Raw genomic sequence first — 9,534 nt, 5'->3', positions numbered from 1 at the left:
GACATGAAAGTTAGTGTAGACTGATATAGGTGGAGAATATCTTCAATGTTCAAAAAATTTGAGATGAATATTGAATATTAGATAAGCTTTGACTAAATGGAAGAGAGGAGGGAAACAAGGAGAGAAAATATTCTAGCAAACTGTACAAAATCATTGAGTAAAAAACTCATGTCTGTTCTGGCTTACCACTCTGACATTTTGCTCTTTTTGTCGTACCCTGAGTTAGAATCTTTTCCCCATTGCCTCTGTTTCATTTCAGAAACTCCTTCTACTATCCATTAGTAGGGAAGAATGAAGAAATAGTTCTGGGAAAAGCTAACAGACAATCAAGTAGCTGTCATATCTTTTAGAGTGTAACTCTGACTATGATGTGGATATGTAAGAAGAAACGCAATGCATCTAACTTGCCTTTATTCTGCAGACTTATCCAATATGAGAGAAGGAGGACTAGTCCTCATCATCTGTAACCCAGAGTTTATCCACCTCTCTAGGCACAATGGGTCCAATCGTGACATCACTTAGGTGAAAGGACTGCTTGAGGATGTAGGCTACAGTGTGCGTGTGGAAAAGAATCTCACAGCAAGGGTAAGAGTCCCTTCCCTGTGCAGTACATATAAACCTACATGCCCATATAGCTCTAATGACTAAATAGTTTTGTAATTTGAGGTCATTCATTTACTTTCCTGGAGTTTGCTTTCTTAAACTTTAAAAAGTTAAACCTGGTGTCTATAATTGTCTATACCTCCTTTGAGCAGTGTATATACATACATATACAAATATATGACACATACATATTTGTGTGCCCATGTGTGTATGTATTTCAGCCATAATATTGTCATTATTATTGTAGTTATTTGATTATTATTAAACCAAAAACTGCTCACTTTTCTTAGGAATTATACACACACACACACACACACTTTGTTCCAGACCGTGGTGATGTGGTAACAGCTGAGGAAGGGGTTCATCCAGAAAGCACTGCAGTCATAGAGGACACAGCCACTGACAGAATTGTGCTAACACTGGGGCATGTAGGTATGTGGAAGTGTAGAATATCTTAACTTCTGTCTTCTACTACTCTCCAGTTTCCTTCATTCCTCAGGTAGTGAATCCTACTGGCCAATCACAATTCAAATTTGTTGACAATAGTAGTCCAATGGGTATGATCCATAGTCATAAAACAGGGAAGATAAGAGCAGAGAATGGATCTTGGGACAGCAAGTAAAAAATAACCAGCCCAAGTGAGTGACATCAGGGAGGTAGTGAAGTAGGAAGTGGCCAGAATCCATCTCTCCTCCTGACAGAAACATTCTGAAGTTACTATTTTGGAACTCTGGAGCTTATTTGAAAACTTGCAGCTTCCAGGGAACATCTCACTGGTAAATTTCAGCTAATTTCAGTCCATTTCAACTTTGAGCGCAGTATTGGTTAACCCCTCTCCCAAGTCCTATGGTATGCATTTATGGTGCCACTTCTTGGATCCAGAATGGGCAGTAATAGCCTTGTCCTCCACATATCAGGGTTTTGTGTTCTGACTGTGCATTCCTGCTTTGGATTGCTGAGCAGTGGGTGCAGAAGCTGGATACCATATATTCAATACACATGGATTGAAATGGCTTCTAGGAGACTTAAAGGAGTCAGTTATTATTTTTTGGACACTTATTATTTTTGGACACTCAAAAACAACTGAAAATACGAGGGAAAGTTAGTGTAGACTGAAATAGGTGGAGAATATCTTCAGTGTTCAAAAATAAAAGCCACCACTTGTACCCAGGATCAAAAATACTGGATAAGACCTTAAGATATCAGGCTGATCTCTGGTACAGAGATACACTGAAACAAAAACAATAATAATAAATAATTAATAATAGTAACAATAATAACAATATCAATAACAACAACAGAAAACCCTGGGGTAAGAGAATAATATGACTTCCAGTGTCATTGCTTTATAAAATTCAAATACCCAGTTTTTAACAAAATATCACAAGGCACATGAAGAAACAATGAAGCACAAATTATTCAAAAAGAACAAAAATAAAAATGGAAAAAAAATATCCCTGAGGAAGCCCAGACTTACTAGATAAAGTCTTTAAACAACTGTTTTAAAAATGCACAAAAAAGCTAAAGGAAGATATGGGCAAAGACAAAAATAACATATATGTACAAAATGAGGATATCAATAAAAAGATAGAAATTACAAAAAGGAATCAAAAAGAAATTTTGGAACTGAAAAGTGTGATAACTGAATAGAATAAAAAGACAAGGAGAAAATCAAGGAAAATCTTGGTTCTTTGAAAAGATCAACAAAATGGACAAAACTTTAAACTGACAGAAAAAAGAAAGAATGAATATTCAAATAAAAAAAATCAGAAATTGGGGCTTCCCTGGTGGCGCAGTGGTTGAGAGTCTGCCTGCCGATGCAGGGGACGCAGGTTCGTGCCCCAGTCCGGGAGGATCCCACATGCCGTGGAGCGTGAGCCATGGCTGCTGAGCCTGCACGTCCAGAGCCTGTGCTCCACAGTGGGAGAGGCCACAACAATGAGAGGCCCGCATACCACACACACACACACACAAAAAAAATCAGAAATGAAAGTGGGGATATTAATTCTGTCCTTACAGAGATAAAAGAAGTATTATAAAAGAGTATATGAACAATTGTATACCAACAAACGGGATAATTTAGATGAAATGGAAAAATTCTTAGAAACATACAACCTAATAAAACCTAATCATGAAGATAAAGAAATTCAGAATAAACCTATACTAGTAAGGAGATTGAATTAATAATAAAAACCTCACAGCAAAAATAAGTCTCAGACCAGATGTCTTCACTGGTGAATTCCACCAAACATTTAAAGGAGAATTAACACCAATACTTCTCAAAAAAATTAAAGAGGAAAGAATACTTCCTAACATATTTTATGAGACCAGAATTATTCTAATACTAAAGTCAAATAAAGTCATCATAAGGAAATTATAGAATAATATCCCTTGTGAGTATAGATGTAAAAATCCTAACAAAACATTATAATAGAGTCCAACAGCATATTAAGAGGATATTCATCTTGACCAGTGGTGATTTGTCCTGGGGAAGTAAGGGTGTTTCAACATATAAATAATAAATCAGTATAATACACCATATTAAAGGAATGAATGGGGAAAACATGGTAATCTCAGTTGATACAGAAAATGACATACGACAAAATCCAACATCCTTCCATGAAAAAAACTCTTCAGAAAACTAGAAATAAAGGGGAAATTTCTCAGCATGATAAAGTATGTTTATAGAAAACCCACAACTAACATCATACTCAGTGATGAAATAGTGGAAGCTTTCCCACTGAGCTCAGGAACAATAGAAGGGTACAGCTTTCACTGCTGTTATTCAACATTGTAATGGAAGTTCTAGCTTGAGCTACCAAACAGAAAAATAAATAAAAGACTCCCAAACTGAAAATGAAGAGGTAAAATTATCTTCATTCACAGATGATATCTCCTAAATATAGGAAATGTTAAATAATTCACAATCTACTATAACTAATAAATTCAGCAAAGTTGCAGTGTACAAGATCAACACACACAAAATTTAGTTGTGTTTCTGTCCACCAGCAATGAACATATGAAAAGAAAATCAAGAAAGTAATTTCTTATAAAATAGAACTAAAAATAATTAGATACATAGGAATAAATCTACCAAGGAGATGAAGACTTGTATACTTAAAACTACACAACAATGCTAAAAGAAATTAAGGAAGGTCTATGTAGGTGGAAACACAGCCCATCTTCATGACTTAATATTGTTAAGATACGAATACTACCCAAAATGATCTACAGATGCAATACAATTCCTCTCAGAATTCCAATAGCATTTTTTCTTTCTTAGAAATAGAAAAGCCAATCCTCAAATTCATATGGAATTGCAAGGGGCCCCAAATAGCCAAAGCAATTCTTGAAACAAAAGAATAAAGTTGGAGGACTCATACTTCCCAACTTTAAAATGTACTATAATGTTATAGTAATTGAAACAATATGGTACTGACATAAGGATACAGATATAGATCAATGGAACAGAATAGAAAAACCATAAATAAATCTCATATATATGGTTAATTAATTTTCTAGAAGAGTGCCAAGACTATTCAAAGTGGAAAGGACAGTCTTTCAACAAATGGTACTGGGAAAACTGGATAAACCACATGCAAAAGAATAAAGCTGGACCCTTACCTTATACCATATATAAAACTAACTCAAAAATGAATCAAAGTAAATTTAACAGCTAAAACTGTAAAACTCTCAAAACATTGGAGAAAATCTTCATCACATTGGATTTGGAAACAACTTCACGTCAGCAGAACAGGCAATAAAAAAAAATGTATAGATAAACTAGACTTCATCAAAATTAAGAAGTTTTATTCCACTTCTGGGTATATATATTCAAAAGAATTGAAATCAGGACTTTTAATATAAATTTGTACACCAATATTCACAGCAGCATTATTCACAATAGATAAAGGTAGAAATAATCCAAGCGTTCATCAACAAATGAATGGATAAACAACATATGGTATAAATATAAATGGAATATTATTCAGCCATAAAAAGAAATGAAATTTTGATATATGCTACAAGATGAATGGGCCTTAAAAACATTATGTTTACTAAAATAAATTAGACACTGAAGGACAACTATTATTTCATTCCACTTATATGCTGTACTTAGAATATGCAAATTCATAGGGAAAGAAAGTAGAACAGAGGTTACCAGAGTTTGGGAGAAGTGGATAAGTGGGAGTTATTGTTTAATGGGTAGAGAGATTTTCTTGGAGATGATAAAAAAGTGTTAGTATAGATAATGGTGATGTCATATAACATTGTGAATGTATTTAATGCCACAGAATTTTACACTTATGAATGGTTAAAATGAAAATGTTGTATCATGTAAATTTGCCAGCATTAATATAATGATATGATACAAACAGCAGCAACAACAAAATAGCAATAGCAACGGCCACTTCTGAGCTCCTTCTATACATCAGACACTGCAAAGTGCCAGGCACTTTACATTTATTCTTTCCCTTGCTCAAAGCATCACTGTTAGAAAGGGTGGACATTATTATCTGATGTTTAAAGGATCTCTTTTAGACCATGTAGTTAGTCCTAAAGACATTTGCTACCCACTCAGAACTTAGGTCCTCAGACAGCACATTTTTGGTGTTCATGTCTCATGGCAGCCTGGATAGAATCTGTGGGACTATGCATAGAGATGAAAAGCCAGATGTGCTATCTTATGATACCATATTCCAAATTTTCAACAACCAAGACTGCTCTTATCTTAAGGATAAATCCAAGGTCATAATCATCTAGACCTGCAGAGGTGATGATTCTGATGGGATCCAGAGGTCAGGGATGTGTGTATCATGCAAGGTTTTACTGTGTGTTTTATATCTAGTGAAAATGACCTTGTGCCTCACTTTAGTGCCATTATACTAAATAGATATCTTTGGAAAGAATACTTAGGGGTGACAAATAGAAACTGGTATACACCTTAAATATAAATGCCATCCACTCTCAGTGAACTACAGCAAATGATGATATTAACGTTAACTCTAAATTATCTTTACATAGAATTATTAAAATTGTGCCATAAAATGGCTTTAATTTCAACATTTGCTAATCAAATTTGATGATTTCTTAACTGAGAAGTGTTTCACATGATAGTGAGGGAACAAAATTTAATACAATGCTAAGTAAATGGAAAAAGCCACACCTCAAGTTCTACATATTATATGATTACATTTATATGGCATTAAGAAAAAGGCAAAAGTATAGGGACAAAATCAAGTGAATGATTGTCAGGGGCTGAAGATGGAAGGGTTATGCTGTATCTTGATTGTAATGGTAGTTACATGACTTTATGTATTTATAAAAACTAAGTAACTGTACACTTGAAAAGGGAGAATTTTACTGTATGTAAATTATACCTCAATAAATCAAAACCAAATTTTTTTTCACACATACACACTGTATTTTATTTTTACAAGAGATAAACTGACATCAAGCATTGTAAATGTATGACCACAGAAAAAGCAACAATGATTGCAATTACCAAACACGAAACACACTCATACTATGCCATAATATTGACATTCAGTCTAGTAATCCTCCACTGTGACAGCTCCTTTACTTTGCAGCAATAATTGATTTGTATATTTTTTGCCTCTGAGTCTCTGTGGGATTTTTTTTTAAAATTCAAACAGAAAGTCACAAAAATTATAATCATCCTCATCAGTTCACACAGTCCCATGTAATTAATTTTTTTAATTTTGATCTTTTGTTGGCACTTTTATGAATTCATCAGTTTTCCATTAGAGTTCTGAAAATGCTTATTCATTCAGTTCAGTAGTATAGTCAGTTACCAGAAACCTGTACTTGTCAGAGTCTTTTTCATGAATTCCTTGAAGATGAAACACTTTTATAGGAACATTTTTGCAAAAGCATCAGAGTACACCCAGAACTGTGTGTAAGTGACAGAAGACTTAAAAATGACCACGGTTAAAGATTTGATGAAGATTCATAACAATGAAATTGACAAGGAAATTTAGTTATTTCTGAGATATACATTTTAAAGTAATAACTAGAATTATGACTTGTAACATTATACCAGAACATATAAGATTTTTAGAGATTTCATGTAATGTCTGAAACATTTATGTTAACATATTTCCATACAAATAACCCAAAGAAAGTCTAGTATTAATTGTTTTTGTTTGTTTGTTTGTTTTTTTATACTGCAGGTTCTTATAAGTCATCAATTTTATACACATCAGTGTATACATGTCAATCCCAATCGCCCAATTCAGCACACCAGCATCCCCACCACACCGTGGTTTTCCTCACATACGTTTTTTCTCTACATCTCTGTCTCAACTTCTGCCCTGTAAACCAGTTCATCTGTACCATTTTTCTAGGTTCCACATACATGCATTAATATATGATACTTGTTTTTCTCTTTCTGACTTACTTCACTCTGTATGACAGTCTCTAGATCCATCCACGTCTCAACAAATGATTCAATTTTGTTCCTTTTTATGGCTGAGTAATATTCCATTGTATATATGTACCACAACTTCTTTATCCATTCGTCTGTTGATGGGCATTTAGGTTGCTTCCATGACCTGGCTATTGTAAATAGTGCTGCAATGAACATTGAGGTGCATGTGTCTTTTTGAATTATGGTTTTCTCTGGGTATATGCCCAGTAGTGGGATTGCTGGATCATATGGTAATTCTATTTTTAGTTTTTAAAGGAACCTCCATAGTGGCTGTATCAATTTACATTCCCACCAACAGTGCAAGAGGGTTCACTTTTCTCCACACCCTCTCCAGCACTTAAAACAAATTATTATGATATTGCATTCTCTCATAAATATTTTACTTCAGACTTTAATATGATTATTTCACTTGAGGAATAGCTTAGAAGAGAGGAGCAGCAATAGGAAAGAAAAGGGAATGAAAAGATTGTTTTAGTATCTTATGTCTATTGTTGAATAGAGCAGATATTACCTTCCTTGACTTTGCACTGTTGTTATTGTACTATCACTAAACCAAAAACTGCTCACTTGACTTAGGAATAGTCAATAGTATTTTTTACACCATTACTGCCCCTGATCCATAGGTACCTCCAGGTCCAGAAGGTAGTTGCTATTCATCTACATCTTGTTAGATGTCAGTAGAGATACAGTTGTGTTAAGCCTATATACTGTGTGTTTGTGCACATGCGTGCAATTAACTGGATCACCTTCATAAAAGGGTGTCCTATTTATCAATATTTGCTTGTCAAAGAATTGCTAAAATGGGCTCGTCAGTGAATAACAGGGTGGTGTCCCCTCAGCAAACAGTGGAGAGCTGTGGATTAGTGATTCCCAGCAGCCTTAGCAGACAGCTCCATAGAGTCTCCAGAAAGCTGAAGGATGATGGTGACCACAAGACTCATGTGGAGAAGGTTTTTATTGCTTTCTGCTCCTTAACCCCATGTATGTATCTTTTATTTGTAGTCAAGGATTTATGGAGATAAGGCCTGCTTGCCTACATTACTTGGCTCATTATCCCAGGAAAGAACATAGGCTAAAAGTCTTTGGAAGGCATTTTTAAAGGAACAGAGAGCCCATCTAAGTTTCTGAAGCCTTTTTTATAGCTTCTTAATGGTCATCCAGTCTCTTTCTGCCTCTACATCTACACATATGTCAGCCTTCTTTATGCTCTGAGTAAGTGATCAGTCACTAGACATACAACAGTATTGGTTCAGTGAATCTAATTTGCACAATAATATTGTTTTTACTGCTGAGGAGATTTTTAAAAGAGAAAAATGAGGTGAACTCCTTTTCAGAAAGTGTATTTTCTAGTTTGTAAAATAAGAAATACAGTTATAAAATATTGTTAAAAGATCATCATAATTAGTAGCACCTGGTAAAGTGAAATTGCAAACTAGGGATAAAAAAGAGTTTAGAGTTTTAGAGGGTCCAAAGCCCATCATATTTAAGGTGATATAATTTGAAAAAGAAGATAGTATAATAGAGAGAAGAGAATTTCCAGGTCTGGACAAAAACAGGCAGAATTTCTAAAATGCTCAAGTAAAAGCTTATTCTTAATATATATTATTTTATTTATCTAATTATTTTATACCTATACATTTATATGTATTCATGTATTAGATAGATAGATAGATATAGGTATATTCTTATGTAATCTTTAGCACATTTCTGTCAGATAAACTCTGTTGTTTCATTCTTATATAAGGAAGTTTTAAGTTCACAAAAATCGTATAAATTGCCTGAATAAACAGTGGTAGTATTTTGCTAGATTTGAATTCAAGTCAGTTTAACTCTGAAGTTAAGACCATTTTAGCTAAATCAACAAAAACAATAGAGAGACTATATTATTTAGAACCTTGGATAATTCCAAAGTCAGAAACATGTAGACTTTTATGTCCAGGAATGAGCTACTAAAAAAACAGAATATAGCAGACTTAGAAAAGCAGTCTCTGTGACTATTCTAGGAATTGGAAAAAACACTGTTAATTAAGAGAGAACACTCTCAGGGTTACCTGCTGGCTGGCCTGTTATCTAAAGAGGGCATCAATGGTGTTGTATTGAATCATCTTCTGAGCCAAATAGACATAGGTTCAATAACTGCTCTATCAATTTGTAGCTGTTCTGAATTGAGAAAATTTGCAAGATTAGGTGAGAGAATATTTATTAGAAAATATGATCTATAGTATCAATTTAAACTTATCAGTTTTACATTTTAAACCATATAACTTTATTCCCTCATCTATGTTATAATCCTTGCATGATGTCTTCTGTGGTTCAAAGTACACTATGTTACTTTACATATAAAGCCAGCCCAGAAATCTGTCTTTATTTTTCCTACTTGCTTAAGTCTGTCTAGAGATATTCACAATCTATGACATTATTTAAGGGATAGATGTTGTAACACAGGATTTATAATTTCCTTTATACACAGATAATGTCCC

The 9,534-nt window shown here is 34.0% G+C and overlaps 1 pseudogene; it reads left to right on the top strand.

The window, feature by feature from the left end:
• Positions 1 to 393: 393 nt before the first annotated feature.
• LOC137231165 (caspase-4-like) lies at positions 394 to 8,076 on the top strand (annotated as a pseudogene).
• The last annotated feature ends 1,458 nt before the right edge of the window (positions 8,077 to 9,534 follow it).

Source organism: Pseudorca crassidens, chromosome 9 (assembly GCF_039906515.1).
Source record: "Pseudorca crassidens isolate mPseCra1 chromosome 9, mPseCra1.hap1, whole genome shotgun sequence".
NCBI classification, from domain to species: Eukaryota; Metazoa; Chordata; class Mammalia; order Artiodactyla; family Delphinidae; genus Pseudorca; species Pseudorca crassidens.
The sequence above is the reverse complement of the archived record's forward strand: the minus strand, read 5'-3'. Positions and strand labels throughout refer to the sequence as shown.